The sequence below is a fragment of the Hemitrygon akajei genome, chromosome 10 (genome assembly GCF_048418815.1).
Source record: "Hemitrygon akajei chromosome 10, sHemAka1.3, whole genome shotgun sequence".
NCBI lineage: Eukaryota > Metazoa > Chordata > Chondrichthyes > Myliobatiformes > Dasyatidae > Hemitrygon > Hemitrygon akajei.
The window spans coordinates 37,783,562-37,811,261 of record NC_133133.1 but is presented as its reverse complement, the minus strand read 5'-3'; the positions used below and the strand labels follow the sequence as shown (position 1 = coordinate 37,811,261).

Here is a 27,700-nt window from a genome sequence, read left to right as displayed (position 1 = left end):
TGAGATTGATTTAGATGCAGGACAGCCTGTATGAAGTATGTATATTCTCCCTATGACTGTGAGGCTTACTTCATGGTGTTCCAATGCCAACCCAGATCCTAAATACATGTGGATACAAAGTAGATTGGCCCTGATATAGAGGTAAGAGGAAGAATCTGGTAGAGTTCATGGAAATGTGGGGAGGGTAAAATGGAATTAGTGTAAATGACAAATATTTAGTCAGAGTAGACTTGTTAGGTAGAAAGTCCAACTTCTTTGCAGTTTGACCCATGGTTATGGTATAGTATTTCATTGGAAAGGATGTTATTTTCCATTATAATCAACAATAGCAGTCATTTTGAGATGAATATGGTGTTTCTAAGTAACTGAATTAGGCAGTAAGTGTTGGATTGTGTCCAATTCTGGCCAACTAACTTTTGGAAGGCTTTAAAGCTCTGAAAGAGGACACAAGAATGATTCCATGATTCTATGATGAGGGACTTCTACAGTAATTTTGGACAGGATAAGGGTGGGTTGTTCACCTCAAAAGCGGATAATTGAGATGAGATTTGACAGACATACAAAATCATGGCTTGATTAAGGGAGGGTAAACAGAATCTGTTCCCATTAGCACATAGGTTCAAGAACCAGAATAGGAGATTTAAAAATCATAAGTCTTGATGCCTATATGTTCAAGCTTTGCAGTCCGCAATACGTCATCCCTAGAAACACCAGAGTTCTTTTCCATAGTGAATACTGAAGCAAAGCATTCATGAAGTACCTCTGCTACCTCCTCCGGCTCCATACACACTTTTCCACTGTCACACTTGATTGGTCCTATTCTCTTGCGTCTTATCCTCTTGCTCTTCACATTCTTGTAGAATGCCTTGGGGTTTTCCTTAATCCTGCTCATGGCCCCTTCTGGCTCTCCTAATTTCATTCTTAAGCTCCTTCCTGCTAGCCTTATAATTTTCTAGATCTCTATCATTACCTAGTTTTTTGAACTTTTTGATATAAAGTATTTTACTATTCATTAAGCTGTTATGCTGGTGAGGTAGTAATGAGGGTACAAAGAAATGGCAGATGAGCTTTATGGGTACTTCGTATCTATCTTCAGTGTGGAAGACACGAGCAGTGTGCCAGAGGTCCATGTGTGTCAGGGAGCAGGAGTTACAAAGGAAAAACTAACATGGAAACTGAAAAGTCTTTAGGTGGATAAGTTAGCTAGACCAGATGGACTACGTTCCAGAGTCCTGAGAGAGGTTGCTGAAGAGATAACAGGTGCATTGGTCATGATCTTCCTAGAATCACTTGATTCTGGCATGGTCCCAGAGGACTGGAAAATTACAAAAGTCGCTCCACTTTTTAAGAAGGAAGGAAATTATAGTTCAGTTAGCCTAACCCCAGTGGTTAGGAAAGTGCTGGAGTCAATTATTAAGGATGAGGTTTCAAGGTGCTTTGAGACTAATGATAAAATAAGTCAAAGTCAACATAATTTCTGTAAAGAGAAACCTTGCCTGACAAATTGGTTAGAGTTCTTTGAGGAAGTAACAAGCAGAGTGGACAAAGGAGAGGCAGAGGGTGTGATTTACTTAGACTTTCAGAAAACATTTGATAAGGTGCCACACACAAGGCTGCTTAATAAGATAAAATCCTAAGGCATCACAGGAAATATATTGCAATGGATAGCAGAATGGCTGACAGGCAGGAGGCAGCAAGTAGGAAAAAAGAGGGCCTTTTCTGGTTGGCTGCCGGTGACTAGTGGTGTTCCTCAGGGGTCAGTATTGGGACCGCTGCTTTTCACATTGTTTGTCAGTGATTTAGATAATGGAATTGATGGCTTTGTGGCAACATCTGCGGATAATAAGATAGGTGGAGGGGTAGGTAGTGCTGAGGGAGCAACGCGATTACAGCAGGACTGAATGGGCAAAAAAGTGGCAGATGAAATACAATGCTGGGAAATGTATGATAATGCATTTTGGTAAAAGGAACAATAGTGCAGACTATTGTATAAATGGGGAGAAGGCTCAAACATCAGAAGTGCAGAGGGATTTAGGAGTCCTTGTACAAGATTCCCAGAAGGTTAATTTACTGGTTGAGTCTGTGGTAAAGAAGACAAATGCAATGTTGCCATTTATTTCAAGGGGAATAGAATATCAAAACAAAGAGATAATGCTGAGCCTTTCAAAGACACTAGTTAGGCTAGATTTGGAGTATTGTCAACAGTTTTGGGCCCCATATCTCAGAAAGGATGTGTTGTCATTGGAAAGAGTCCAGAGGAGGTTCACAAGGATCATTCCAGGAATGAAGGGGTTAATATATGAGGAGTGTTTGGCAGCTTTGGGCCTGTGCTCACTGGAATTTAGAAGAATGCAGGGGGATCTCATTGAAACCTACTGGATATTGAAAGGACTAGATAGGGTGGATGGATGAGGGTGTTTCCAGAGTTAGAGGAAACAGCCTCAAAAGTGAGGGGGCAACATTTTAGAACAGAGGTAAGGAAAAATTTTTTTTTAGCTCGAGAGTCATAAATCGTTGGAATGCTCTGCCACAGACTGCAGTGGAGGCCAAGCCCATGCGTATATTTAGGGTGGACGTTCAATATACTTGTCAGGGCATCAAAGAATATGGTGAGAAAGCAGGAATATGGAGTTGAGTGGGATCCGATATCAGCCAGGATGGAATGGTGGAGCAGACTCGATGGGCTGAATGGCCTAATTCCGCTCCTACGTCTTATGGTCTTATGGTCTGAAGTTCATTGTCTCTAAGAGCGGAACAAAACAAATAGTTTGGAACTATTAAAAGGAAACTGTATGGCCTCTGGAAAAGAGAAGGAATCATTTCACTGAGAAAAGGCATAGTCTCAATGTACCTAATAGCCTACTACTGATCTGGTATTGAGAATGAACCTGGTCAGGTGTCAGGTCTCTCAGTGGGAGAGCATTTTAGAGATAGTGATCATAATTCTATCTCCTTTACCACAACATTGGAGAGGGATAGAAACAGACAAGTTTGGAAAGATTTAATTGATGTAAGGGGAAATATGAAGCTATCAGGTAGGAACCTGGAAGTATAAATTGAGAACAGATGTTCTCAGGGAAATGTACAGCAGAAATGTGGCAAATGTTCAGGGGATATTTGCATGACATTCTGCATAGGTGCATTCCAATGAGACAGAGGAAGGATGGTAGGGCACAGGAACTGTGGTGTACAAAGGCTGTTGAAAATCTAGTCAAGAAGAAAAGAAAAGCTTATGAAAGGTTCAAAAAAGCTAGGTAATGATAGAGATCTAGTAAATTATAAGACTAGCAGGAAGGAGTTTAAGAATGGAATTAGGAGAGCCAAAAGGGACCATGAGAAGGCCTGGGAGAGCAGGATTAAGGAAAATCCTAAGGCATTCGACAAGTATGTGAAGAGCAAAAGGATAAGACGTGAGAGAATAGGATCAATCAAGTGTGACGGTGGAAAAGTGTGTATGACGGTGGAAATGACCTGGAGGAGATAGCAGGGGTACTGAATACTTTGCTTCAGTATTCACTACAGAAAAGGACCTTGGCGATTGTAGGGATGACTTACAGCCGATTGAGAAGCTTGAGCATATAGACATTAAGAAATAGGATGTTCTGTTTGAAAAGCATCAAGTTGGACAAGTCACCAGGACAGTACGAGATATACCCCAGGCTACTGTGGGAGGCAAGGGAGATTGCTGAGCCTCTGGCAATGATCTTTGCATCATCAATGTGGCCAGGAGAGGTTCTGGAGGATTGGAAGGTTGTAGATATTGCTCCCTTATTCACGAAAGGGGAGTAGAGATAGCCCAGGAAATTACTTCAGTGGTTGGTAAGTTGATGGAAAAGATCCTGAGAGGCAGGATTTATGAACATTTGGAGAGGCATAATACGATTAGGAATAGTTAGCATGGCTTTGTCAAAGGCAGGTCGTGCCTTACGAGCCTGATTGAATTTCTTGAGGATGTGGCTAAACACATTGATGAAGGTAGAGCAGTAGATGTAGTGCATATGGATTTCAGTAAGGCATTTGATAAGGTACCCCATGCAAGGCTTATTGAGGAAGTAAGGAGGCAGGGATCCAAGGGGACTTCGCTTTGTAGATCCAGTATTGGCTTCCCCACAGAAGGCAAAAGTGGTTGTAGACAGGTCATATTTTGCATGGAGGTCAGTGACCAGTGCTGTGCCTCAGGGATCTGTTCTGGGACCCCTTCTCTTTGTGATTTTTATAAGTGACCTGGATGAGGAAGTGGAGGGGATGGGTTAGTAAATTTTCTGATGACACAAAGGTTGGGAGTGTTGTGGATAGTGTGGAGGGTTGTCAGAGGTTACAGCGGGACATTGATAGGGTGCAAAACTGGGCTGAGAAGTGGCAGGTGGAGTTCAACCCAGATATGTGTGTGATGGTTCATTTTGGTAGGTCAAATATGATGGCAGAATATAGTATTAATTGTAAGACTCTTGGCAGTGTGGAGGATACGGATCTTGGGGTCCAAGTCCATAGGGCGCTCAAAGCTGCTGCGCAAGTTGACTCTGTGGTTAAGATGGCATACTGTGCATTGGCCTTCATCACCCGTGGGATTTAGTTTAGAAGCTGAGAGGTAATGTTACAGCTAAAAGGACCCTGGTCAGACCCCACTTGGAGTACTGTGCTCAGTTCTGGTTGCCTCACTACAGAAAGGATGTGGAAACTATAGAAAGAGTACAGAGGAGATTTACAAGGATGTTGCCTGGATTGGGGAGCATGCCCTTTGAGAACTTGGCCTTTTCTCCTTGGAGCAACTGAGGATTAGAAGTGATGCGATAGAGGTGTATAAGATGATGAGAGGCATTGATCATGTGGATAGTCAGAGACCTTTTTCCAGGGCTGAAATGGCTAATACAAGAAGGCACAGTTTTAAGGTGCTTGGAAATAGGTACAGAGGGGGTGTCAGGGGCAAGTGTTTTTACATAGAGAATGGTGAGTGCATGGAATGGGCTGCCAGCGATGGTGTTGAAGGCGGATACAATAAGGTCTTTTAGGAGACTCCTGGATAGGTACATGAAGCTTAGAAAAATAGAGGGCTATGGGTAACGCTAGGTAATTTCTAAAATAAGTACATATTCAGCACAGTATGGTGGGTCGAAGGGCCTGTATTGTGCTGTAGGTTTTCTGCATTTCTATATTTCTGTGCCATATCAATTCTTTGATCTCTCGTTTCTCTGAATGATTAATGAATCAGAATTGCACAGAGAGAATTTAAAACAAGATATTGCAATTATGTGGTTGGCATTCATGGAATAATGACTTCCCATTCTAATATACTGCTAGTTTCTCAGATCTGTTGAAATTTTTGAAGATGTGATGTTGAAAATGAGTGTTGCTCAGAAGTTGAACGTATGCTGTGCAAAGAATATTTAACTGTGGGTTAATAGTAGCATTGCAATGGCAGATAAACTAATTTAATATGAATAATTGAGCATGGCATGCATGTTTTCAAATGCTGTAATACGGAGTTGGTTACTTATTATTGGTTGACATCATTAGTCTATAGTTGAACAGTACTTTTGTCTGATATAATAATTGCACTTTGGGCCACTATTGCTTACTGGAAGTTTTTATGGAGAATGAAGTCGAATTGAGGGAGCAGGTGATATTCCTAACATTTGTGGCTCCAGAGAGAAGCAGACATTTAAATATTTCAGTGACTCTTTCCTCAGTCTTTCTCACTACATATTTGTGCCTTACTTTCAAAAACATTCCTGCTGGGGTGGAGCTAATTGATAAGAAAAATGAAAATCAGTTCACCCTATGTTGCCTTTCAGAATCAAGATCATTTCAACCCTAGTCACTGGGCTTAAACATGCAGACAACATTACAAGTTAGAAAGTCAAGGTATGTTTCTAGACTGATAAAGTTGCACCAATGCCAAAAAATCCTGAAATCCATTGATAGGACAAACAAACCAATTCAGTATCTTTTCCAAGCCAATATCCCATTACTGAGTCCTTAATCGTTCTCAGTTCATCCAATTGGCAGGCCACAAATTTGGTAAACCCCAACAACAGACTTCCAAAACAAACACACTGCTCTAAGCTCTCCGATAGCAAGTTTGTGCATAGGTGGAAGAAACAATTCAAGGATGTTCTCAAAGCTTCCTTGCAAAAGTACAGCATGCCCACTGTCTTGAAGAACTCCTGACCCCATGAACAATCTAAAAAGAGGAGGAACATTTGGGAGGACATTGAGAACTTAAGTCCATGTGGCAAGCGTGTACAGTTGCCAAGCATAAGTAGCAGATGTACAACAAAGTATCTACTGCCCCATCCCTGGCAGAGTCTTTGGTTCTCACATTGATAGGCAGGGGAGTTGGAAGGGATGAAGAGGAAGGGGAGAGAAAAAAAGAGAAAGAGAAAAAAATCTTATGGACTACGCTAAGTAAATTATGCTCAGGACTACTATTTTCATAAGAACTAATACTAGTTACTTGTGGGACAATTCTACCATGAAACAACTTACAGGTATATGTTGTCTAAGAAAAGATGAAATTATGTTAAATACAAATACCATTGCTACCAGAATTTTCATCTAATTTACTTTTTACATGGTATCTTTATTTTACACTGCTGAGTATATGCACAGTATTTTGCATCACTGTTTTGAATATGTTTGTCCTTAGATGGATGAAAGTTCGTGAGAGAATTTGTGTGGTTTCCTGACCTACTGGTGTGTTTTTGGTATACCTGATATACAGGAATGGAATGAAGTACATTACAATTTTTAACTTAAGTTTAGCAGTTTTGATTTAATTATTCATGCATAGTAGATTTCTCTGAAATTAATATTTTTTATTATTGAAGGATGAAATTTGATTTTAGTTATAGACAGATGAAATTTAATGTGGGTAAACCCTTTACTTAATTTGTACAGTATGTGTTAACAGACATTGCTTTGAAGTTTGTCCGTATAAATCTAAACAGTGGACATTGTACATATAATACAAGGGCATAAGGGCATAAATATTCGCGGCAAGTCTTGTCCTCGATCAGAGCTCTTGCTGGGAGCTTTACATGGTGATAGAAAGAGCAGTGGGAGGACATTATGGCATCACACAGCACACATTTAATGGGGTGAGATTCTTAACCAATAAATACTCAGTCTGAGCTTGTAAATTTTGGATGATGAATAGATCACCAGCAGACATGAACAGGAATATGATTTGCTTCAGGGATACGATTGTGAATATCTAGCTTTGGAAGGAGGAAAAGGAAACATCGCTGTTTGCAACTAAAAATCTCAAGTGCAGTGGAGGAAGTTACAGTATTTCCCATGAGATCTGCTATTCAGGTCAAGCTAGGTAGAAATTCTCTGTAGAAGTTGAGATCTCTCTTAACAGAATCCTTCTCTATCTATTGAGTGCAGTGCATACAAAATACTAAATTCTTCATAGCCTAATTGTACCTGCCCACACCACAGCAAGCTAATCAAAGCTGATGTAGGAGCCATGTATCTATTTTCTGTTTGTATTGCATTTTGTGGCGTGTTTATTATGGTAATCTGTCACTCGGGTTGGAGTGTGGTAGAAGCAAATGAGTACAGTTAGGGATTCCTGCTTAGTTACTTAGTTAGTTGTTAGTTAGGGGCAGACGGGGAATGATTTTTTTTGTTGACCGGTAACTGGATTGCTGATTGGAACACTATTCATTCACTAATTACACTATTATACCATTGAGTATCGCTAATATCACTATTAGACCGCTAATTAGACTGTTATATTGCTAATTTAGTTTTGTTTATTTTATATTGCTACAAGATTGTTCATCTTTGCTGGTTTCATAATAAAGGATTGAATGTTCCTTTTTTGATTTGGAAATTCGGTATTTGGAAGTCTATCATACAGTGTTGATTACCCTGGCATAGCCTCTCAGCAGTTTTGGTTTGTTTTCAAGTAACTGCTACATTTGTCAATAAAAAAAAGTTCTACCAAATGAACAACAGTCTATGCCAAAGGATTGTCTTGGACCTCTTGATGGAATTGGAGCAGCTTGCAGCAATTAAACGACCTTTTGTTGATTCATGCTGTGTATTTGTGGTTTGATCGCAGTTTTGAATGGTCAGTGCTGCCTGTCCATTGAGGACCATTACTCGATCATGTGAATTTTGCCTCAGGGTTTGTCGCTTTGTTTTATTGAAGTGCTGAACTATTCCATTTGCTTACATTCGAATTGAAGACTGCTTGTTCAGTCTGGTTTAAGCACTGTGGATGGGTGAAGTTTGTTTGTTGACTACGTTTATTGATTCTAATATCACCCGTGCTGTGAGCAAATGAAGAGTTAATTGTGAGGCACACAACTAGGGAAAGTAACATGAGTGTTTTGAAGCTTGGAACTGGCACTAATGACCCTGGAGTCAGGGCTCGCAAAAAAGAAATTAAAGCTAAAGCGAAGGCTAATAAAATCAAAAGTATTTGAAAGAAGTATGAAACAAATGTGAACAAGATTAAAGGTTTAATACCAACAATTAATGAAAATTAAAGAAAATACCTTACAAGTGCAATTTCATCTTGAGGACTTGACTAATCTCTATGAAGTTGTTGCTAAGCAACAGCACATACTAATCTCATTAGGTCCCAATCTTGAGCAGGGAAAAACAGAACCAGTGCTTTTCAAGCATCGAATGCTATTGCAGTGCATTTACAGAGGATACAAAACAATTGTTGAACCAAATATGTTCCATTGAAGATCATTATGCTGCAACAAGTGGATAAGTGCCTCACTTTCTGTCAGACAATGTTTCTCTAATTCCAAGGAATGTTTTGAGTATGCATAGAGCAGGTGACCCTCAGAATGACGTGAAACCTAACAACAGTGTGTCTAATGTCATTGCTCAAAGTTCTGCTGCAGGAAGAAAATCTTCTGTGTCTGCTACTTCCTCTGCGGGCATTAAATCAGAAGCTGATAAAGCAGCGATTATTGAAGGGCAAACATGCACTGGAAGAGCACGAACAGCAGCTGCAGAAAAGGAAGGAACAGCGTAAGTTGGAGGAAGAAATTACTGCTCAGGTGGCCAAAGCTAAAGGACTTCAAGTGTGTTGAGTGCTGCAAGTGCTCCACTAGGACAGTCCTATGGTGTGAGTTCCTATATCGAAGAGACGCAGAGGAAAACAAAAACACTCAGTGTCAATGTTGATCATTTGTTTATCAAGTGTCTGTGAAACATGAGCTAGATCTCCTAAGCGGTAGTTCAGAGTGTTTACTCTCAGCCTGCACTAAGGAGGCACTCTGAACCTATGTCATATCCAACAGCTCAAAGGGCTCATGGGGAAATTCACTTGCAGCATGGAAACACTCTTGCTTCAGATGGTAGATGTCAGAATAGTTTTGATATTTTGAAGAAGCAAAATGAAACAACAATTTTATTGGTAGAAGAACAGCACATTTCATCTTTGCCTAAAAGAGATTAAACTCTTCAATGGGGATCCATTCCAGTATGCACATTAATAAGGGTTTTTGAAAATGGTCTTTTGGGCAAGACTGACAGCTATAGTGACTGCCTCTATTTCCTTGAACAATACACTAGGAGTTGCCCTAGAGAACTTGTCAGAAATTGCTAGTATGTTGATCCTAAGAAAAGATATGTAAAAGCTGAAGCTTAAGGAACGTTTTGATAATGAACAGAAATTGCATCCGCCCACATGCAAGCAGTTCTTTCTCGTGTAGCTATCAAATCTGAAGTTGTGAAAGCTCTTCAAGACTACAGTCATTTTCTTAGAGTCTGGTGCATTGTCATGGAAGAAGTGTAGTATGTTCGTGAGCTGGACATGCCTGCTAATATGTTGATTGTTGTAAAGAAATTGCCATGTATGCTTAGAGATAAAAGAACAGTGGTCTGTGAACTGCAAGAAAGGCACAACTGTAAGACTACTTTCACTAACATTGTTGATTTTATTGAAAGGCAAGTAAAGATTGCTACACACCCAGTGTTTGGGAATATGCAGGATGTTACATCACCTGCAATAAGCAAAGTTGTGAATAAAACCAAGTCACAACCTTGTTCTAAGGCTAAAGGAAGCATCTTTGCCACAGCTGTGGCCAATGTGAGAAGTAAAGCCAAGACTGAACCTGGAACTAAGGGAAAGGAAATAGTCTTGTCTGCCAAAAGGGTTTGTTTGGTCTGCAAGGGTGAGCATATATTGGATTTGTGCCCTCGGCTTGAGAAAAGGGCTTATAGTGAGAAGTTTGCCTTTCTAAAGGAAAATGCTGTCAGCTTTGACAGTGTACAGGATACATCATCAAGAATTGCAGGAAACATCTTTTATACAAGGAATACAGTGGCAAGCATCCCAGCATATTTCATATTCATTCTAACAAAAAAGGTGGTGAATCAAAACAAGCCATGAAGGAATCAGACACAGCAGTGAGCAGTGCCCTGGTATCCAATGGCCTTACAGGTGCTGGTGATCATGACTGTAAAATTCCCATAGTTCTAGTACAAGTGAAGTCTAAGAAGGGTAACAAGACAGCAGTTATTAATGCTTTCCTAGATCAAGGGAGTACAGCAGTGTCCTGCACAGGGGGCCTCATGAACAAGCTGAACCTCACAGGAAAGAGGACACGCATTCCCTTATGGACCATGGGTCAAGAGAAGATTGTGAGTATTTGCATTGTTTCAGGATTGGAAGTAGTTGGCATATTCACAAAGGGAATATTCCACAATGGAGGGATCTCTATGGATGGTGTCTCCTGACACATTTCCAGAGATTGATTGAGAAACTGAGTTGCTGATAGGGACAAATGTGCCTAGGGATTTGAAACCGTTGCAAGTGATTCACAGTATTAATGATGGACTTTATGGAATTAGAACAATGCTGGGTTGGACTGTGAATGGATCAGTGAAAGGAGACCATGGTGATGATGCGCAGCCAGAGCTGATATTTAACAGGATCTCTGTTTTGAACTTGGATGAGCTTTGGCAGCAGCAGTTTAAGGCAAATTTCCCCAAATGCAGTCAGGATGACAAACCTAGTTTGTCAAGAGAAAATCAGAAGTTCATGGAGCTGGTTGCAACTTCTGCAAAACTGGCGGATGGCCACTACCAGGTTGGTATTCAGAAGGAGGTTAACATGCCAAATAATAGAAAGATTGCCGGACGGTGGGCTCCTAATCTAAGGAGGAAGCTTAAGAAGGATTGGTCATTTCACAATGAATATACAGATTTCATGACGGATGCCATCTCCCAAGGTTATGCTGAAAGAGTGCTATGATAGGAAAGTCTTGTACATTCCACATCATGGTGTTTATCACTGCAGAAAAGACCATAGAACATAGGAGCAGAATGATGCTATTTGGCCCATTGAGTCTGCTCCGCATTCAATCATCACTGATCCTTTTTTCCCCTCCTCAGCCCCAGTCCCCGGCCTTCTCCCTGTAATTTCTGATGCTGTGTCCAATCAAGAACCTATCAATCTCTGCCTTAAATACACCCAATGACCTGGCCTCCATAGATGCCTGTGGTAATAAATTCCACAAATTCATTACCCTCTGGCAAAAGAAATTTCTCTGCATCTCTGTTATAAATGGGCACCCCTCTATCCTGGGGCTGTGCCCTTTTGTCCTAGACACCCCCACCATGGGGCACATCCTTTCCACATTGGCTCTGTCTAGGCCAGGGGTGGGCAAACTTTTTGACTTGTGGGCCACAAAGGGTTCTAAAATTTGACAGGGGGGCCGGACCAGGAGCAGATGGACGGAGTGTTTTGGTAATACACCTCATAAGAGAAAATAAAATATCATGGGATATGTAGAAAACATGTGCTTTAATTTCAATTGAAAATGAACAAATGCATTACAACAAAATATCTGTCTTTGAAGTCCCATGGTATTTAGCTATTTATTGAAATGACTTTTAAAACACTGAAAATTAAATGAATAAAATACAGCTTTTTTTTAATAGTAACAGTTATTATTTTAAAGCACTGAAAATTCTGTTATCCTTCAAGATATTATCATCATCACTCTCCTCCTGACTGTCTTTATTTCAAAAACGGTAGGAGATGCAGGTCTACTTGTCCTGCTCCTTCTTATTCAATTGTCCCCTGTGCCAAAACTCAACAACGACCAGCACAAGGACAGAACAGTGACAGCGCGCCTGTATGCGGAGCTCGTTATTTGATCTGGAGCGCATTTTTTATTTTGAGAACGTACGTGAGAGGTCAAAGAATAAAGCGCTAATGTGGAATAATATGCTGCACCTCAACAAAGGTCAATGTATATAGAGTGCGTCATCTATTGGGAAAACGCCAGAATTGCGGGGAAAAAACGTTAACAAGGTTTATTAATATAATTTCATCAAGTTCTGCGGGCCGGATTAAAAAGCTTAACGGGCCGCATATGGCCCCCGGGCCGTAGTTTGCCCATGCCTGGTCTAGGCCTTTCAACATTTGAAAAGTTTCAATGAGGTCCCCCCTTATCCTTCTAAATTCCAGCGAAGAAAGGGAACCTTTGTATTGAGTTTGACTGTGGAGCAAGTTTTCAGAGAATATCACTAAATGGTCAGCTTTTACAGGGACCAGGTCTTCCTAGCTCAATAATTCAGAAAAGAACCAATGGAGATCATAGCAGATATTGAATCAATGTTTTATTAGGTTGAAGTATCAGTGCAAGATGTAGATCTGCTGAGGTTTCTCTTGCGGCCTAATGGTGACCTCAGCCAAGATCTGGTGGACTTTAGAATGGTGGTACATCTCTTTGGAGCAACTTCACTGAGCCATGCCAATTTTGCTCTTAGGAAGTGCACAGAAGACAATGAAGAACAGTTCAGCTGTGAGACGGTAGATAAGGATTTGCATTGCTTCTATTTTGATGACTGCCTTGTGTCAGTGTCCTCTGATGAAGAATCGGGGTCTTTCTATCATGACCTTGTATCCATTTGTGCTAATGGCAGCTTTCAACTCACAAAGAGGATAAGGAAAAGACATAGTGTTCTAGCTATTATACCAGAAGAGCAAAGAGTGAAAGACGTGAAGAATTGTAATCAATATATTCCTTCAGTGGAGAGAGTACTAAGTGTGTAGTGGTTCATTCAATTTGATACTTTCAACTTTAAGATCACAATCCAGGATAGACCACTCACCAGAAGGGGTATCCGCTCCACCCTTAGTTCATCTATGATCCTTTAGGAATCTTGAGTCTGATGGTGTTATCTACTAAGAAGAACCTGCAATATCTATGTAGATAACACTATACCAACATTAGTTGCTCATGAGTGAACAAGCTGGCTGGAAGAACTCTGCCAGTTGAAAGACTTCAAGGTTGTTAGATGTTTGAAACCCCTGGATTTTGGAGAAGTTACTGCTGCACAGTTACACAACTTTACAGACACAAGCGAAGAAGGCTATGGAGCAGTGACCTACCTATTGCTGCACAAAATGTGTTTTCATGTGCATAGTGCTTTGAGCATGAAAATCTAGGGTAGCTCGATTGAAGTCAGTTTCTATCGCTTGTATGGAGCTTACCACTGCTAAAATGACAAGCCATGTGGACACATTATACAAGAAAGAGTTCGACATGCAGCTTCATGACTCAGTGTTTTGGACTCCTAGTACTTCTGTGCTGACGTATATATCAAGAATGTAACTTCCGGGTTCCAGATCTTTGTTGCAAACAGATTTCCAGAAATTTGGAAAGTTTCACAAGCATTTCAATGGAGGTGTGTTTCAATGTTTCAATGGAGGTTTCAATTGGACTTAAAACAACGCAGCAGATGTGGCCTCTAGAGTGTTGAAGATGAAAGCATTCCTGAAGAATGTGACATGGGTGTCATGGCCTCTGTATCTTCTTCAGCCTGAACGGGCATGGCCTGTGAATCCCAATTGTTCTGGAGAACTTCTGGTAGATGATAATAGACAATAGACAATAGACAATGATCTAGAAGTCAACAGCATATTACAAAGAATGCCATGCAGATTGAAGAGGAGGTGGAGGTGGTAACAAGTATAATCTATCACTTCTTATCTTGGACCTGTTTGAGGAAGACAGTGGCCAGGATTATTAGACTTAAGAAACTGTTCTTGTTTCTAAGTCAGAGGAGGAAGCAAATGAACATTGTTCTGGCTTAGTCTGATTTGGATAAAGGACAACAAGGGTATTCTTTGGAGAGAGAAATTGAAATGGCCAAAGGTATGATCAGTCAAGATTGTCTCTGAATGGGTGAGCTCAGAAAGGCTGAAATGGAAATCATTGGGTTTTGACAGAGGAAGAGATTCCCAGATGAATTCTCAAGTTTGCAAAGGGGAGAAAGTGTCAAAAAGAACAGCCATATTTTCAAGCCTAATCCACTATTTGAAGATGGTGTCTTGAGAATTGGTGAATGGCTTAGTAGGACAGCCATGCCTAAAGAGTCTAAACATCCTGTTATACTGGCAAAGGATCTTCGTAACTCTGACATCATTCTGAGAGGTAGGATATGGTGGCCATAACCACATGTTATCCAGGTTGTGCCAAAGATACTGGTCTCCCAGTGCTAGTACAGCTATAAGAAAAATCCTATCTAAGTGTTGTTTTTCAATACTGCACACAGCTTCAGGATGCCAGCTCATGACAGATCCCCTCTGGACAGGGTCTCTCCAGATGAACCTCCCTGTACGTGTGTAGGAGTGGACTACTTTGCACCTTTTGAGATGAAGAGCAGGAGTACAGTGAAGAGGTATGGGGCCATATTTACCTGTCTAGCTATATGAGCTGTTCACATTGAAGTGGCATCTTCTTTAGACACGTATTACTTGGCTAATGCACTTCGATGCTTTATAGCAGGACAGATTTGTGAACTGTGATATGATAATGCAACAAACTTTGTTGCAGCTGAGTCTGAGAAGTCGTTGAGAAGTAGAATAATTCATGGATCAGTGATAGACTTCAAAAAGCGTATATGTGGATTTTTAACCCTCCCTGGCTGGTTCACATCTTGGAGGAACATGGGAGAAATCAATCGTGTCTGTGTGAAAGGTCCTCAATTCTACCATGAAGGTAGGGAATCTTGAGGAAGAGGGCTTCCACACAGTCGTTTGTGAAGTAGAGACTATTATCAATGGTTGTCCAATTACTAAAGCATCCTCTGATCTCAATGATTTGGAAGCCCTAACACCCAACCAACTGTTCTTCTGAAGACCTCATCATCCTTGCCCCTCAGAGAGTTTTAATAAAAAGATGTTTATGAATAAAGATGTTTGTGAATGAATATGTTTATGAATAAAGATGCTAAGGTGTTCGTGTTAGATGGAACCAGGTCCAAGATATGTCAAACTTGTTTGGAATCAGTGGGTCAAGGAGTATTCACCACAGTTACAGGAACGCAATAAATGACCAGGTATAAAATACAATTTCCTCCCGGGAGTCATTGTACTTAAAGTTGATGACACAGCACTGCAAAACTCATGGATCATGGGAAATCTTTCCAGACAGAGGAGGACTTAAGTGGCAAGTGCACATCAAGACCAATACCAGCTGTCTGGACAGGCCAATACCCAAGATCCATCTTTTATGGGAGGCAGAGGTTTGAGGAGCTACAGCTCTAGAAGCATCATGACTATGACTTACTGACTTGGCAGAGAGTGGTGATAAAGAATACTCTGTTCTAGGCTAAATGCTGGTAACCTCTGGCCTAGATGACTATTACATGACTTGACCAGAAGCAGAAAGAAGAAAAAGGACATTTGTATAAATGTTAAGATGCTTGTCCTTGAAGATTTCATGTCTCCTGATTTAGTTGTAATTATTACAGTGTTGATGCACCATCAATAACTCTCGGAGACGGGAGGCAAACGATAGGCTTTTATTAGCAGCAAAATGGAGCACAGCATCTCGGAGACTGAGGGGGGAGCAGTGCCTCCAATCGCCTTTACACAGGGGTCTGTGGGAGGAGCCACAGGAGCAGTCAGCAGAGGGGTGTGTCCAGACAGGTATACATAGTTTACCACATTCACCCCCCCTTTGTTTTAAAAGAGAGTTCCCACGGGGTGAAGTTTCTTACAAGTATATTTACAGGTTAAGTCTATCAGGCGGTCGAATCTGTCGCTGCGATCTACGTAGCACCAGTGGTGATTGCACCAGTGACGGTGGTTGTGCTGGCTCCGGCCTGACTGGAGGTGTCAGCCCAATAGGCGTCAGTAATCCCTCATGCGTGTGTGTGCCGCCTGGTATGGGAGTGTTGTGAGGAGTCTGTGTAGGGCTTGGTGTGTGCGGTGTCTTGTGGGTATATACATCGGTGGGTACGGGGTTCATAGTCACCGTGGAGTGTTCGGGGTAGTGGTCTGGTGCTCCTGCGGGTGCCAGGTCGCGGATGGAGACCGTGTCCTCCCGCCCATCAGGTAAGACCACGTAGGCATACTGGGGGTTCGCATGAAGTAGGTGAACCCTCTCAACCATCGGGGAGTATTTATTGCTCCTCACATGTTTCTGGAGCAGCACTGGCCCTGGGAACATCAGCCAAGCCGGTAGGGTGGTCCCAGTGGCAGACTTCCTGGGAAAAGAAAAGAGTCGCTCATGAGGGGTGGCATTGGTGGACGTACATAACAGGGAGCGGATGGAGTGGAGTGCCTCGGGGAGGACCTCCTGCCAGTGAGAGACCGGCAACCCCTTTGACCTAAGGGCTAAGAGTGTGGCTTTCCACACTGTGGCATTTTCCCTCTCCACCTGTCCATTCCCCAGGGGATTATAGCTTGTGGTCCTACTAGTAGCAATGCCCCTAGCCAGCAGGTACTGGCGCAGCTCGTCATTCATAAAGGAGGACCCTCTATCACTGTGGATATAGCAGAGATATCCGAACAGAGTGAAGAGCTGGCGCAGGGCTTTTATGACGGACGTGGCAGTGGTGTCGGGGCAGGGGATGGCAAAGGGGAACCGCGAGTACTTGTCGATTATGTTGAGAAAGTAGACATTGCAGTCGGTGGAAGGAAGGGGGCCCTTAAAGTTGACACTCAGTCGCTCAAAGGGGCGGGTGGCCTTGATAAGTTGTGCCTTTTCAGGACGGTAGAAGTGTAGTTTACACTCAGCGCAGACTTGACAGTCCCTGGTCATCGTCCTGATGTCCTCAAGGGAGTAAGGCAGGTTCCGGGCTTTCACGAAATGGTAAAATCGGGTGACCCCTGGGTGGCAAAGATCTGCATGGAGGGCGTATAGCCGGTCGAGCTGCGCGCTGGCACACGCTCCCCGAGATAGGGTGCTCATTGAGTTCTATTCTCCACCGCAAAATTTTATCATTTTTGATTTTGCCCCGCTGTTGGTTGCTGAACATGAACGCAACTGAGTGCTGGTCGGTCAGCAAGGTGAACCTTTTGCCGGCGAGATAGTGCCTCCAGTGCCTAATAGCTTCCACTATGGCCTGGGCTTCTTTCTCCACTGCGGAGTGCCGAATTTCAGGGCCCTGAAGGGTACGAGAGAAGAATGCTACCGGCCTTCCTGCCTGATTGAGGGTAGCAGCAAGCGCGAAGTTGGAGGCGTCACTCTCTACTTGGAAGGGAATGGTCTCGTCCACCGCATGCATCGTTGCTTTGGCAATGTCCCCTTTAACGCGGCTGAAGGCCGCGTGGGCCTCGGCTGAGAGGGGAAACGCGGTGGACTTGACCGGGGGCGGGCCTTGTCTGTGTAATGAGGGACCCATTGGGCGTAATAGGAAAAGAAGCCCAGGCACCGTCTAAGGGCTCTGAGGGTGGTGGGAAGAGGGTGTTCCAACAGGGGGCGCATACGGTCGGGGTCAGGGCCAATGACCCCGTTCTCCACGACATACCCAAGGATAGCAAGTCGGGTGGTTCCGAACACACACTTGTCCCTGCTATAGGTGAGGTTAAGAGCTTTGGCCGCTAGGAAAAATCGTTGGAGGTTGGTGTCGTGACCGCAGATGGTGATGTTATCCAGATATGGGAACGTGGCCTTCAGTTGGCATTGGTCCACCATCTGGTCCATTTCCCTCTGGAAGACGGAGACACCATTTGTGACACCGAAGGGGATGCGCAGGAAGTGATAGAGCCTGCCGCCCACCTCGAAGGTGGTGTATGGGCGGTCCTCCGGGTGGATGGGGAGCTGATGGTAAGTGGATTTCAGGTCTATGGTCGAGTACTCCTTGTACTGAGCTATCTGATTGACCGTATCCGCGATGCGGGGTAGGGGGTACACGTCAAGCTGCGTGAACGTATTGATGGTCTGGCTATAGTCCACAACCATCCTGTTTTACTGCCCGGTCCGAACAACAACCACCTGGGCCCTCCAAGGACTTGTGCTTGGCTCAATGATCCCCTCCCTGAGCAGCCGCTGCACCTCTGACTGAATGAAGGCCCTGTCCCCCACGCTGTACCTCCTGCTTTTAGTTGCCACAGGTTTACAGTCGGGGGTCAGGTTGGCCTACAGCGGTGGGGGAGGGATCTTGAGGGTGGAGAGGCTGCAAGTGGTGTCAGTAGCGCGGCCGTTGGCATGGTGTTGGGTGGGATGTGTGGGTCGGTGTGTGTGTGTGTGTGTGTGGTCAGTAGCGGGGTATATGACGAAGTCCCACAAAACTGAGGATTCCTGACAGTGAGTGGTGGGAGGGGCCCGTCATATGCCATAGTCACACTTTCGAGGTGGCTCTGGAAGTCCAGCCCCAATAGCACAGGCGCACACAGTTGAGGCATGACCAGTAGCGCAAAGTTCCGATATTCTGTGCCCTGCACCACCAATGTCGCTACACAACCCACCCGGATGTCTGTGGAATACGACCCAGAAGCCATGGTGACTCTCTGGCTTACCGGCCGTGTCACGAGTCTGCAGCGTTGCACTGTGTCCAGGTCAATAAAACTCTCAGTGCTGCCCGTGTCAAACAGGCAGCTAGTCCTGTGCCCCTCCACCAGGATGTCCATCATTGGCCTTGCAAGCTGGTGTGGAGCACTTTGGTTGAGGGTTACGGAGGCCAGAGTTGAATCATCATCTTGGTGCCCGGTAAGCACCCGTGGGTCGGAGGCGGGGCGAGGTGGCACCGACAAAGATGGCCGCCCCCATGCCTCACACACGGTGCTGCTCGACCCCGCTCATGGTTTGGACTTACAGGCCTTGGCGAAGTGGCCCTTCTTGCCGCAGCTGGAGCAGGTTGCTTCTCAGGCTGGGCAGCATTTTCGGGGGTGCTTTACGAGTCCACAGAAGTAACACTGCACGGACTTGTGACTGGCAGCAGCCGAGGTCGATTCGCCGGCGGGTTGCAGGGACTTCACGGACTCGCGACTGGCAGCAGCCGAGGTCGATTCGCCGGAGGGTTGTGGGGAGTTCACGGACTCGTGAGTGGCAGCAGCTGTGGTCGATTCGCCAGCGGGTTGTGGGGTCTGTGGCATCCACGGGGCCGGCGGGAGATCACGCGCCTGGACAGCGTCAGCGTTGTGCAGAGCAGCCTCCAGCGTGTCGGCCAGCTCGATCGCCAAATGTAAGGTAAGATCGGTGTGTTCCAGCAGCCACTGGCGCACGTACACTGACCTGATCCCCGTAACGAAGGCATCTCTTACCAGGAGCTCCGCATGCTGTTCTGCCGTCAGTCCCCTGCAGTCGCAGGCCTGCACGAGTGTCTGTAGGGTCCGGACAAACTCAGCACTCGACTCTCCGGCCCGCTGCCGCCATGTCGCTAAGCGATGTCTTGCGTAGACGGTGTTCACCGGCCACGGGTATTGTCTTTTGAGAGCATCCAGTGCCCCTTGGTAGGTCGGCAGGTCCCTGATCAGGGAGTAGACCCGCGGACTGGCCCTGGAGAGGAGAATTTTGTGCATCGTTGCCGGCTCAGTCACACGATTCTCCTCCAGGTACGATTGGAAGCATGCAAGCCAGAGTTCAAAAGCGATGCCGGCTTCTGGAGATTGAGGGTCAATATCCAATCTGTTGGGACATAAAATGCTCTCCATGTTTTAAAATTGCTGCTAATAAAATTGATGCACCATCAATAACTCTCGGAGATGGGAGGTGAACGATAGGCTTTTATTAGCAGCAAAACGGAGCACAGCATCTCGGAGACTGAGGGGGGAGCAGTGCCTCCAATCGCCTTTATACAGGGGTCTGTGGGAGGAGCCACAGGAGCAGTCAGCAGAGGGGCGTGTCCAGACAGGTATACATAGTTTACCACAAGTGTAATAATTAAGAGGCTGGGATATAGCCATGTATCTATTTTCTGTCTGTAGGAGTCATGTATCTATTTTCTGTTTATATTGTATTTTGTGGTGCATTTATAATGGTAATCTGTCAGGTGGATTGAGGTGTGGTAGAAGCAAATGAGTATAGTCACGCATTCATACTTAGTTGGTTAGTTGGTAGTTAGAAGCAGCCAGGCACTGATAGGTTTTTGTTGACCGCTAACTAGATTACTAATTGGAATGTTATTAGACCATTTATTCCGCTAATTGGAACACTTAGTACCACTAACTAGATCGCTAATTGGAATGCTATTCAATCGCTGAATTCACTATTATACCGCTTGGTATCACTAATATCATGATTAGGCCATTAATTAGACCGTTATATCACTAATTTTATTTCATTAGTCATTTTATTGCTACAAGATCATTCATCTTTTCTGGTTTTGTAATAGAGGATCAAACGTACATTTTTCAACTTGGAAACTCATTATTTGGTAGTGTGTCATACTGTGTCAGTTGCCCTGGCTTCGGCTTAGCCTCTCAGCAGTTCTGGTTTGTTTTCAAGTAGCTGCTCCACCTGATGTTAAGAAAAGAACAAAGCTATGAGTTCATTTAGAAGTATATGATGTGTCCTTCAATCAGAACTCCAAACATGGCAAAATAGATGGTTCTTGAGCATGGACTTGCCCACGTGCTGGCTGTTTGCACTGCCCTTCAAACACTCAGCAAATCAACATTGCCTACTTGATTGCTGGACAAGGCAGAAGAGCAGGAAGAAGCAAAGCCAAGTAGGAAAAAGTCCCTGCAGTTTTAAACATTTGAATCATTATTATGAAAGATTACTGGAAATCGTGGAAAATAAAAGCACGATGGAAGTGGAGAATGATTTAATCTCCCAAAGTCAGAGCTAACACCATCCCACTCATTCTTTGCAACATCTTTCTCTTGCAATTCATTTGCCTACTGATTCAATATTCTTTCTATTATAGGCGTGCATTCGTGTCATTTGTTGCTATGCAAGGAGCTTGTACATAAATGGACATTAAGGGGTTAACATTCAAGCGTAACTTCCATCTCCATAAGTGATCTGCAAGAGCCAGCAAAAGCCCATACTGAAGTGCTGAATGACATTCATTCCACATTCTTGAAGTATCACACAGTTACTAACAACCCGAGGAATAAATGGTCATCTTCAGGTGAATTCGGCCGTGCAGTATTGACTGTAAAGGTGTAGCTACCCGCTACAGCTACTATGCTCAGGAGTTACTGCTCAGGTGTTTACTCTCTGAGCATGGACCCCTGCAGATAACTGAGACAGTTCAAAAACCCAGCTGCACACTCTGACATTGACCCAAGCGAAAAACACTAATCACAGCTGTGCATTCATGCTGCACGGTTTATTGAAACTGCAACCATGGCAACCCTATGCAGCTCAGCAGCTGAGCTCCCAACGTGATGTTTCCTACAGTGTTAATGTGATGCCTTGGAGCTCAAATACACGTCCTTTAAATATGTTGTGTTTTGTGAAGGAGAAAGCCTTCGCAAAAAAACTCAAATCTGATTGCAGCCCAGAAGCTTGTTCCCATGCAGGCCATCGGACATATCCAGTGACTGCCCAGCAACAGTGACATGCGTGGCTGGGACTGACGTAAATACAACTATTAGCTGTTTTATTAATGTCACATCTAGCCACAGGACCCCTGACAAAAATTTCCTGGATATTAGGAAATCAGATCCCATGTCCTAATGTGTGCCAAGTTCCATTCATTCATCATCCCTGTATTTGTAGACAGACGTTAGCTCCTGGCTAAATGATGTCTTATTTAAAATTGTTTTCACATCTCCCCATGGTCAGTGTATACTTCTGAGGTTTCACAACTCTCTACGTTATCTTGTCTTGTTCAATTTTGGCATATGGCTAATCCCTGATTTTCATCACTCCATTCCTGGCAGTAGTACTTTCAGCTCTGTGCCCAAAGCATATTCCTTCCCAAAATCAGTCTACCTCTCAGCCTTTCTTTTCTCCTTAAAAACTCTTATAACCTATTTTTGATAACTTTGTCAAGTCTTGTTTCATAATGCTCCACTGAAATGCCTTGAGAGATGCTACTACCTTAAATACAGTAACTATATTCATTTGTTTTCAATGTAAATTGGAAAAAAAATATCTGAACCAGATGAACAGGATCTTTAGGGTTATCTTGCTTGGTTTAATCATAGTAGAAAGCAAGAACAGGGAATTTCCTATAAATAATTGAGACTGAACTATTGCATGAAGGTACCTGATCTGAAATTTCAGTGCTCAGATACCAACTTTGTTTGTGCTGAGGACAAAAAGAGGGCTAAATTAGATGGTGCTGGAAAGTGTGTACTAGGATTGGATATGCAAACATTTCTCCTCTGCCTGACCTGTTGCAAGACATGTATTCAATTCCTTTTTTCTAAATCATTACCACGATTTCAGTATCCCGGCAGTATTAACCAAGCAGTTTATGACATCATTGCTCATCATGGAATCCAATATTGAGGGTGCTAACAGCAGTAGAAATAAGCTGATGGTGCTTAACGCCTCAGAGAGGGGATGTGCTCCTAGCCTGGTGAGGTTGCCACAGTATGCAAATGCTTCATTTGGTGGTGGTGGTGGTGGTGGTGGGGGGGGGGGGGGGGGGGGGGTGTGTGTGTGTGTGTGTGTGTGTGTGTGTGTGTGTGTGTGTGTGTGTGTGTGTGTGTGTGTGTGTGTGTGTGTGTGTGTGTGTGTGTGTGTGTGTGTGTGTGTGTGTGTGTGTGTGTGTGTGTGTGTGTGATGAGGTTGATGGTTTGTTGTGGCTGAGGAGAATTCATCTTGAGGTCAGTGGTAGAAATGAGAAGTAAGTTGTGGTGCCACAAGAATTATTAATGATCGTCAAGGCTTGTCAAGGTTAGTGGGAACACCTACCGCACTCAAGCCTCACAGACTTGTTCCGTCTTCCATTCCTCCTCCCAATCTAGACTCATATTAGATGCCTGCATAGCCCAGCCCCTAGGACATTTGTAGTTTCCACCTGCTGACATTTGTTTAACTGGGGCAGGGCATTACTCTAGAACACATGTACAATGTGAAAATGTTCTCATGCAATTAAAATGGGGTAAAGCCAGTTCTAATGGAACAGACAAGTGGCAGACAAGCACATATCCACTGAATCTTTGACCTATGCAGAGACACTGCTTGGAGTTACTAGTGTATGGTTTAAACCTAATCCTCCTCCTCACATCTCACTTCTCCTCATCTGACATTACAAGCTGCAGATGATGTAGCTTCTTTAATTTTTTTATTTCTTGTTACACCGTTCCTTTAACTGCCTGGCTGAGTGTATTTTTTTCAGACGACCACCAGTCTACTGGCCAAAAGTAGATTGGTGAGGAAATAGTGTGAATATGGGCAGCAATGTAGCATAACAGTTAATATAACAATTTACAGCACCATCTGTAAGATCGGGGTTTAATTCTTGCCTGCTGCCTGCAAGGACTTCGTACATTCTCCCCATGACCACACGGGGTTTCCTTGGGGTGCTCTGGTTTCCTCCCACATTTCAAAGACGTACGAGTCAGAGTTAGTAAGTTGCAGGCTTGTTATGTTGGCACCAGAAGCGTTGCGACATTTACAGGCGGCCTCCAGCATATCTTGGAATGTGTCACTCGTTGAACAAACAACATATTTCACTGTATGTTTCAATGTACATGTGACAAATAAAGCTAACTTTTAATCTTTAAACAACTAAGAGAAGCACATGGGACACTCTCACAACAATCAGCTTGCTTACTGACGTTTTGTATACTGTGAACAGTAGCTTTGATACAGTATTGCATGTGTTAATTCGGTAGGGATAAGTTTTGCTATTGGAACGTCATGAAAGCACATGAAATTCTCTTGAAGTGAACTCAATGGAGAATATTGATGGGGCAGCCTACAGATGCATATTAATAGGCATATGTATTATTTGCTTGGGGCATTTGGGATGTCAGTAACAGAATCTCTGCTCTTTTTCAACTGCAATTGTGTCTAGATAAATCTCTGGTAAATAGAAATCTGAAGGATTTTAACAGAGTTTGATAATGGTTATGTTCTTAACGGTGAATTATTTGTTCCTTACTGTTATTGGAGATGATCCTGGTCTCAGCTCACGGCTGCTGATTTGATTCCCAACTTTTGTTGGGACCATGGTAATGAGTTTATTCCTATGTCAGGACAGTTGTTACCTCTTCGCCCCCACCTTCTGGGTACTTCAGCACAATTCTAGGAATGGAAGACTGTTGGCATGGTTCTGGAGGACATAGCAAGCCACTTTGAATCATAATACTCTCTCTCAACTCTAATACAGAGTGTTTCCAGAGTAATTCAGATGGCAGAATAGCATCTTGTTATATGTAATTGTATGAGAATTTTGGTCTTGCACTTGGAACACTGAATTTAGGAACTACATAGATAGAAAATTGCTCTTATTCTCAAGCAACTGACCATTGCTCAGGAATACCAACTGGAAGATAGCAGACAACCAGTGCAAGATGAAGCCATTCTCTGAGCTTAATGAGTGTTTGATAGGTATCTTCTGGTTGCAGGTTTATACCAGAATTTTAAAAGGATTTAAACAATTATGGTTCAATTGTAAAGTTAAACCCAAAAGGCAAAGTACATCTGGACATTTTCACTCTTATCCAGCTGGTGTCTGTTAAATACTCTCCATGTGCTTAATATAGATGCCAGTACCCAAGGAAGAAATCAATTACATTTTTCTTGAGGAGAAATCACTGTCAGCTCTCTGATCCAGTGCTGGATAGAATACTAGAGCACTTTGGAACTGTTGCAACTCCAGGAAGAGTATTTCAGCCACAGATAATTGGCTGCAGTTGTAGATTCAACATGTGGCATCTCTCTGGACCTTTTGAAAATTAGGGCAACTGAAGAATTTGTTCCTTTGGCTGGACAGATTCCCCTGAGCAGAATCTGTTTTCCCTTTGCTTAATGCACCCTTCCTCCTCCCCGTCATGCTAGAGACCTGGTGAAACAATCATCAATATAGTAATCAATATAATAAAGGAGGATAGTAAAAGCTTCTTTAGGTATGTGAATAGCAAAAAAATTGTTAAGACCAAAATTGGACAATTGAAGACAGAAACGGGTGAATTTATTATGGGGAACAAGGAAATGGCAGATGAGTTGAACAGGTACTTTGGACCTGTCTTCACTAGGGAAGACACAAACAATCTCCCAGATGTAATAGTGGCCAAAGGAACTAGGGTAAAGGATGAACTGAAAGAAATTTATATTAGGCAAGAAACGGTGTTGGATAGACTGTTGAGTCTGAAGGCTGATAAGTCCCCGGGACCTGATGGTCTGCATCCCAGAGTACTTAAAGAGGTGGCTCTAGAAATCGTGGACACATTGGTAATCATTTTCCAATGTTCTATAGATTCAGGAACAGTTCCTGCTGATTGGAGGGTGGCTAATGTTGTCCCACTTTTCAAGAAAGGAGGGAGAGAGAAAACAGGGAATTATAGACCGGTTAGCCTGACGTCAGTGGTGGGAAAGATGCTGGAGTCAATTATAAAAGAAGAAATTACGACACATTTGGATAGCAGTAGAATGATCAGTCTGAGTCAGCATGGATTTATGAAGGGAAAATCATGCTTGACTAATCTTCTGGAGTTTTTTGAGGATTTAACTATGAAAATGGACAAGGGAGAGCCAGTGGATGTAGTGTACCTGGACTTCCAGAAAGCGTTTGATAAAGTCCCACATAGGAGATTAGTGGGCAAAATTAGGGCACATGGTATTGGGGGCAGAGTACTGACATGGATTGAAAATTGGCTGGCTGACAGGAAACAAAGAGTTGTGATTAACGGGTCCCTTTCGGAATGGCAGGCTGTGACCAGTGGGGTACCGCAAGGTTCGGTGCTGAGACCGCAGCTGTTTACAATATACATTAATGATTTAGATGAAGGGATTAAAAGTAACATTAGCAAATTTGCTGATGACACAAAGCTGGGTGGCAGTGTGAAATGTCAGGAGGATGTTATGAGAATGCAGGGTGACTTGGACAGGTTGGGTGAGTGGGCAAATGTATGGCAGATGCAGTTTAATGTGGATAAATGTGAGGTTATCCACTTTGGTGGCAAGAACAGGAAGGCAGATTACTATCTAAATGGAGCCAAGTTAGGAAAAGGGGAAGTACAACGAGATCTAGGTGTTCTTGTACATCAGTCAATGAAAGCAAGCATGCAGTTACAGCAGACAGTGAAGAAAGCTAATGGCCTTTATAACAAGAGGAATTGAGTATAGGAGTAAAGAGGTCCTTCTGCAGCTGTACAGGGCCCTGGTGAGACCCCACCTGGAGTATTGTGTGCAGTTTTGGTCTCCAAATTTGAGGAAGGACATTCTTGCTATTGAGGGAGTGCAGCGTAGGTTCACAAGGTTAATTCCCGGAATGGCGGGACTGTCATATGTTGAAAGATTGGAGCGACTGGGCTTGTATACACTGGAATTTAGAAGGATGAGAGGGGATCTGATTGAAACATATAAGATTATTAAGGGATTGGACACACTGGAGGCAGGAAGCATGTTCCTGCTGATGGGTGAGTCCAGAACTAGAGGCCAAAGTTTAAGAATAAGAGGTAGGCCATTTAGAACAGAGATGCGGAAAAACTTTTTCATCCGGAGAGTGGTGGATATGTGGAATGCTCTGCCCCAGAAGGCAGTGGAGGTCAAGTCTCTGGATGCATTCAAGAGAGAGTTAGATAGAGCTCTTAAAGATAGCGGGGTCAAGGGATATGGGGAGAGGGCAGGAACGGGGTACTGATTGTGTATGATCAGCCATGATCACAGTGAATGGCGGTGCTGGCTAGAAGGGCCGAATGGCCTACTCCTGCACCTATTGTCTATTGTCTATATAGTCAGTAGCATAATGGTTAAATTACTTGGATAGTAGCTGGTGTTCTGAATTCTTGATTTATGGAAGCTGAGGGATTTAACTTCAGGTAATTAAATAAGAATTTTAAATTATAAAAAAAAGTTAATTGTACCAAACATGGAATTATAGGATTATCCTAAAAAACCATCTGGTTCAGTTATCCTTCAGAAAATAAAATCAGCCAGCCTGACCTGCATCAGGATGCAGTGGTTAACCTTCCTTAATCTAGGGTCAATTAGGGATGGAGAATGTGTGTTGATATTGCCACTGACATTCATATTCCATTAGCAATTAAATAGATTGCAGATTTGTGCCCAGGCAAAGTAGATGGCTGGAGTCCACCAGCATGTGATTAACTCATGCCTGTAGAATTCCAGAGGTCCAGACTAAAGACTTGCTGTCATGAGTTCAAATCCCTTCATAGCAGCTTGGGAATTTACATTCAGTTAATTAAATAAAGATTTTTCAGAAACTGTGACCATGAAGCTACCAAGTTGTTAGAAAATCCCATCTGGTTCATTAGTATCCTTCAGGGAAGAAAATCTGCTGCCCTTACCTGGTCTTGTGTACTTCTGCTTTAGTCTCAAGTGTTGAAGAAATGCCCCCTGTAAGTGAATAAATTTTAAAGCAGCTAGACCAATTTTTTTTGAGATAG

The 27,700-nt window shown here is 43.3% G+C and overlaps 1 protein-coding gene across 5 annotated transcripts in view; it reads left to right on the top strand.

Annotated features, from left to right (window-relative positions):
- Positions 1–27,700, top strand: part of arhgef9a (Cdc42 guanine nucleotide exchange factor (GEF) 9a) — a 261,197-nt gene that overhangs the window by 200,197 nt on the left and 33,300 nt on the right. The gene's annotated exons all lie outside the window — the stretch shown is intronic.